Source organism: Castanea sativa, chromosome 11, assembly GCF_040712315.1.
Source record: "Castanea sativa cultivar Marrone di Chiusa Pesio chromosome 11, ASM4071231v1".
Classification (NCBI taxonomy): domain Eukaryota; kingdom Viridiplantae; phylum Streptophyta; class Magnoliopsida; order Fagales; family Fagaceae; genus Castanea; species Castanea sativa.
In genome coordinates, this window is record NC_134023.1 from 24932412 (window position 1) to 24939521 (window position 7110).

Below are 7110 nucleotides of genomic sequence, written 5' to 3' on the forward strand. Positions count from 1 at the left end.
TTAATTTGATTTTGATGAAGAGTTTATATGTCATCATTTATTGTGAAAATGTTTTAAATATTGTGACAATGTTTTATCAAAACTTAGTTGTTTATTGTTGGAAGATGATGATATTTATTATCTTTTTAATAAAAAAAAATTTGTGAGTAGATACTGTCTTTAGTAAATAGGTTCTAAGAAATAAAAAACTATTTTATATCAAATGATACCACACTATCCATATCAAAATCCAATAAATGAGAGAATTGTGTGCAAAAATAACTACCCACTAACACATGTTTAGTGGATTAGTTATTTTTTTGACATGTCTCACACTTATTGGATTTTGATACCGCTGACATGGTATTATTTGATACTAAATACCTTCACTTAAGAAATTATCATACTAAATAGATAGTCATATGTTAAATAACTATTCTGAATTTAAATACATGGTTTGATACTACTTCAAAAAATAAATTATCTTAAATTTTCTCACTCAAGGGGCAGCAAGTGCCTTTCTCATGCAACCCTTACTAGTGAGTGTGTGTGTGTGTGTGTGTGTGTGTGTATCAAAGACATTTGACTTTTGGTTGACCTCATAATAATGTGACAAATAAGCTTTTGAGACTTTATAACTTTATGAATCATTATCCTAACTAGCATATAAGCCATGCAAACGCATGGATGCATTTCAAATACACAATTTTTATTATAAAATATAAATAATTAGTCAAATTATTTAAAACAAAATAGCATGTAACACATACATATGTAAATATACATTTAATATTAAACACACTTTTTTTATAAAAATATAAATAATTAATCAATTTTTTTAAAAAAAGTACACGTAATTAGTCACATATTAAAATTATTACCTAAATTTAATACAAATTATGATCATCTTTTTCCTAATTTTTAATAAGATAAAACGTGTGGTGATTTTTGTTGTGTGGTGATTTTTATTGAATATATGTGATTGGTTTTTTTTTTTTTTAATTATAGTTCATTAATTTAGATTCTTAATATTTTGCACTCATTAACTCACTTGGCACAAAGAATAAAAAACTTAAGTGGATAATTATAGTATGGTCCCTACATAAATTTAGACACATGACACAAAATTGAATTCTAATTTCAAATTCTAATTGAAATTTCTCTAAGTTTTACCTATTAATAATACTAGTTTGTAACTCCATGCATATGCATGAATACACTTAAAGATATACAATAAAATGCATAATATAAATCCTATATATATAATTTAAATACTATTGATAGTCATTTTTATATTTTGTTTAGCTCTTTAAAAAATTTTGTAAGGATATTATTAGATATAAAATATAAATTGTCCATGTTTTTTTATTATTATTGTGAAGCACTTTTTTTTTACTATTCATTTATTCTAGATTTTTTGGTTTTTGTACTTAATAACTCACTTGGATGAATATTTATGATACGATCTTACATTTGATTCTAAAATTAAGAAATAAAAATCTTTAAGAATAAATAATTTAGGACACATAGCGCAAAATTGAGACTCTAATTTGGAATTCTAATTTGAGTTTCTTTCAGCTATACCTATTATTATATATATATAGAGATATATATATATATATATATGTTTTTAATCAAAATTTAATTATATTTGATGTTTAAAACCTGTATTAGAATCTTAGCTCATTATATTTTTTAAAATGGTAGAATGTGTGTGTGTGTGTGTGTGTAAAAAAATGTGTAAGAGGGATGGCGGAACTTATGTGCCCAGGGTATTACGGAGGGAGATGGGCGCTAATGCGCTTCCTAATGGGGATTAAGGGAATCAATCCTAATTCTTGTTGGCCCAAAACCTAATCATAGAATATATGGTTTCATATATAAACAAATTCATTATATATATATATATATATATATCTTCTAAAAAAAATCATAATAAATACTTAATGCTAGAATATACTATAGGGTAAATTGCAAATTACACCCCTAAAGTTTGAGGGTGATTGGATTTTACAACCTGAAATTTCAAAATTTAGATTTTACCCCCTGAAGTTTGGTTGTTTGGATTTTACACCTGACGTTTCAGAATTTGGATTTTACCCCTTATATTTTAGGAGTGTTTAGATTTTACTCCGTAAAGTTTTGGGCTGTTTGGATTTTATACCCTAAAGTTTCAGAATTTGGGGGTATAAAATCCAAACAACCCTAAACTTTAGGGGGTAAAATCTAAGTTCTGAAATGTCAGGGTATAAAATCCAAACACCTCAAACTTCAAGGGTAAAATCCAAATTCTGAAACTTCAAGGTAAAATCCAATCATCCTCAAACTTTAGGGGTGTAATTTACAATTTACCCTATACTATATAGAAACACAAATATAATAAATAACTATTAGTAACTATCATAATTATAGAATTTCATATTTAGACAAAACATAAAAGCAATAAAAAATAATATTATGTTTAGGGATGGATTCTAGTGAATTCCACTAAATCTTCCAAAAAAAAAATATTAATATATTAACTCCATAAAAGTTACACATTTTTTTATAGAGAAATGCTATGTTCAAAACATTTTCATAAGAAATTTTAGAAGATAGGTTATTATTAGCTCTTACATGAGGGCAAAAAAGTAATTTAAGTTGTGGATTCAAATTAGAGCAAAAAACAACTTACCACCTATGATTTGTTGTGAAAATGTTGTGGACATAACACTTTTCTTTTATAAATGTCCAATTTTTTAGAAATGGGATATCTATAACATTTTTACATAATTTTCACAAAAAATCCTAAGTGACAAGTTGTTACTAGAACATAAACAACTTATCGACTAAGATTATTGTGAAAATGTTGTAAATTTGCCAACCGTCCTGATTTTTTATTTTAGATAATAAATTATTGTCCACATCATTGTGTCTACCTCTACCATAATTAACACCGCTCGTCTCTCACCTCAGTTTATATATCTTATATTTTTACTTTGTACTCGTCGACAATTCACTCAAGAATATGACGGTGAGTGTGACAATTAAAGTGAAATCCTCAAAATATTGGATTTATTTTTTGCATTTAGCATTATTTTTGGAACATTTTAGTTACTTGTTAAGTTTGCAAAACTATTTAGCAAATTAGCATCTCGAGACTCTAAAACTTGAGTTTAATGTAGAACTTGAGTCTCTTAGACTCTATTTGCAAGTAATGGTAAGCTGATGTGGAATAAAAAATACACGTGGAACATGAGTCTTTCTTGCACTTTTCAAGTTCACGTTCTTCTTCAAGTCCATCTTCTTCAAGTTCAAATTCCTCTTTTTCAGATCTAGTTTTTTTCAGGTTCTTCTTTTTCTTCTTTAGATCCAGTTTTCTTCTCCGGCTTCTTCAGATCTTCTTTAGATCTAGATCTTCTTCTCCTTCTCCTTCTTCAAATCTACTTCTATGGAACTTGAGTCTCTTCGACTCGAAGTTCCACATAGATAAATTGTTCTATGCCAACCATGGAATTCGAGTCTTAAAGCTCAATTTTTGTCACCAAACTTGAATCTCTAAAACTCGAGATGCTAGTTTACAAAATAGTTCAAAAAATGTGCTTACTATTGAAAATGTTTTCAAGAATTGTGTTAAATTGCAAATTTCCTCCAAAATACCAACCAAACACATGGAGATGGAGATAGAGATGAAGATGGAGCTACTCTTCTTATTGTAGCCTTTTCAGATCATAGGAAGTACTTCCCTATGGAGATTGGCAGCGATGACGGAGGATCATGCATGATTTTCACCAAAAGACCTCATCAGGGTTTGTTGGATGGTAAAAATTCATCTTAAAATCTTTATAATTCTCCTCCCCATTTTGTTTTTTTTTTTTCCAATCTATTTCTATGTCCTTTAATGTTAACTCTGTCAAAAACCCATCCCAAAACAATATATAGGGACAAAATTTATCAAATCCACCAAACCAAGGGGAAAAAAAAACAATTTTGATGATAAAATACAAAAATAAAATGTATTGAAGCTTCTCAAAACTAGATGTACACATTCCACTTCTTTGACAGTGAGGAAAAGATTTTTTCAATAGAGTAGAGAGGAGGTGGAGGTAAAAATTCGGGATCTAATGCAATATGTGTTTGGCTTTTCTCTAGTACTTTTTTAACTGGAATCTCCTTTTATTTTAATGAGAAACTGCCACATTATCCACTAACTAAATAAAAGGTAGAGATTAAAACCTACTACCACTTGCCATTGTATATTTAAAATAAAAGGATATTTCCAATTAAAAAAGTATAGGAAGTAAGCCATACCCATGCAATACCTTAATAAATCTTCATGGCACTTTATTTCAAATTGACAGCACATCAAATTCATAAAAAGACCATTTTACCCCCTGAAATCTTCGAAGCCCACTTGTTTGTGTCGAGTCCAAATCTGATGATTTAAGAGCCAAAATTCCAGAATCACCTTTGTTGACCTATTTTGATTAACAGTCAAATGAACTCTAGAATACGATTCCTCAAAAAAAAAAAAAACACTAAAATTCACTTGACAATCAAATTTCATTTAATTACGCCCAAATCCATCTTCCTAAATTATTTGACCAAGGTCTGATGGCTATTTGACCAAGGTTTGATGGCAATTTAACCAAAATTTTGATCATCTGATCATCCAAATTCAAGCCCATGCGAAAGATCATGAAATTTTCTATAAAATGATTACTTAGAAGCCCAAATTGGACTTGAGACAAGCAATATATCACAAAAACACTGAGAAACTAGCCAAATTCTTAACCATTTTTTAGAGTGCATCATAATCGTCATTAAATCATAATCAGACAACATTGAATTGGTACCAAAAAAAAAGTGTCATTATCAAAATCTAGTGATAAAATTTGATTTGGCATGCTTAGAGTACAAAATTTCACATAGGAGTTGTACCTCAATAGGCACTTCCTAGGAGCATTTATGGTTCGAATCTCCCCTCTCCCACTAAACTATAGTATTGTAATATATATTATTTTTCTTTGTTGATTGTCATCTAACCTCAAAATGCCATAAGTCATTTTTAGAACCTGACACAAACACACATGACAAATCACAGGCTTTGATTATGAACTTTTCTAATTTCTTATAAAGAAATGCAATCATCAAAATCACAAAAATGTGTATAATTCTGATGAAATAGCCATTTTAAGAAATTGAAGTTAGTTTACCTCTACTGGTAATAAGAGTAATCATTATAGAGTACTGGATGTCATAGATTACAATTGCATTATGGTCTTCTCCACGCAACGCCACTGGTGTTATATCAACGAAGCCATTTTATAATTATTGTTACATTTGCATCATGGTCTTCTCCATGTAAAAATGAGAATATAAAATTTAGATAATTATATTATCAAGGTACATAGGCCTAAATGTAGGGTTGAAGCCACTGATTCTCATCGATAAAAGACACGTTAAGGAAAGGAGAAGCTTGTGTGTTATTGAGTCTTAGAACATAAGGAGACCTCATGGTCATATTTGGCCCCAGGAATTGAGTAATGGTATTCTCCAAATAATACAGTCCTACATTTTGACAATTAAATCAAACAACAATTGTATTAGTTCTTCAAATGAATTGGACTTAGAAACCATTCGTTGCAACCTATGTTGGAAATACAGTGTTGAAGATTGCTCAAATTAATTAACAAAATTACAAGGCAATATCAATAATATATCGATAAAACAAAATATGCTTAGATTAACTTATAAACAAAATAGACAAGAGCAAAAACATATAAATTAAGGATTAAGTAAAACTTATCGCCGAAGCATGGAACTAAATCCTCTGTTCTTAAGAAGCAGTATCACTCCTACTAGAATGAATCCGTCAGTGCAAATGGCTCAGTCACTCTTCATGAGTTCAAACTCACAAACAGAGTTCAAACTCGTCACAAATGCCCAAGAGAAAGTTTTTAGTAAATAACAGAGGATAAAAGTATCAAAGTAAAGTTTTGATCTTTAGCAACTAATCTTCTATTTAAAATTTGAAACTCTTAGGCTCTTAAAAGGAAGCAGACAAGGGAAAAGGGGTGAAAAGAGAAAGACAAAATTAGGGGAGTTTTTGTTTCCCATTGATGCCACAACCATTGTGTATTTTTTACAAAAGTGGGGAAGGTGCTGGCTAAGCTGTTGCTAAGGAAAGAAGAGAATTTTGGGTTTTGTTTGATGCCAACAACTCACACGCCTGTAGGAATATTCTAGAGCTTGGGCTTGGGCTTTCCAACCAAAGTTCATAAGCTTAAGTTTTAAATTCACCCAATAATTACAAAACATACCCAACAATCCCCCTTATGTCTTAAAATTTGATTTTTAAAAAATTGGGCAATTACAAGATAAAATAGTGTTGACGTCTTGTGGACTTGAATCAACACTTGGTATTTGTATTCTAGAGTTCAAAAAATCTTGGTGATACACGATCTTGAACCAATTTCATGAATCACAAGTGAAAGTTCAATTAGTGTGTAAAACACCTATGAACGTTTAGACCCCCAAAACAAAATTACCAACACAAACTTATAATCAAACAATATATGTGCGGAAAATAAAATATAAGCAATGACCAAAATGGTAACACACTCTAGACCATATCTAATCACAAACACAATAGTAATTAAAAGGTAAAAAGAAAGGGAAGAGAGATGCAAATACAAAGATAACACGTAGATGTGTTATCGAAGAAGAAACCGAAGAACTCGGTGAAAAACCTCTCCGCCGCCCTCCAAGCGGTCAATAATCCACTAGAGAATAAATTTGGGATACATGAATAGCAGAAGACCCTATAAGCCTAATCTACCCAGTGCACCTACGCCCTCCAAGCTTCTTGCTCCAACAGGGTTACGCCGAACCTTGTCTTCTCTAGCTTACCGGATCCCGCAATAAGCCCATTGCATCAACCAAATGAATTGGTCCCTTCTGAACTGCTTCCTAAGCACCAAAATACCTCCTCATTGATATGGGTATGGTGAGATAAGGATTTGGCTAAATGTACCTCTCAAGGATATGACAATGGAGAGGGTGAGAGTAGAGGAATTTAGAGAATCAAAGGATGAAGATTGTGGATGAGTCAATCTTGTTTTTCTCTAGGGTTTTTTCTCTCAAAATTCT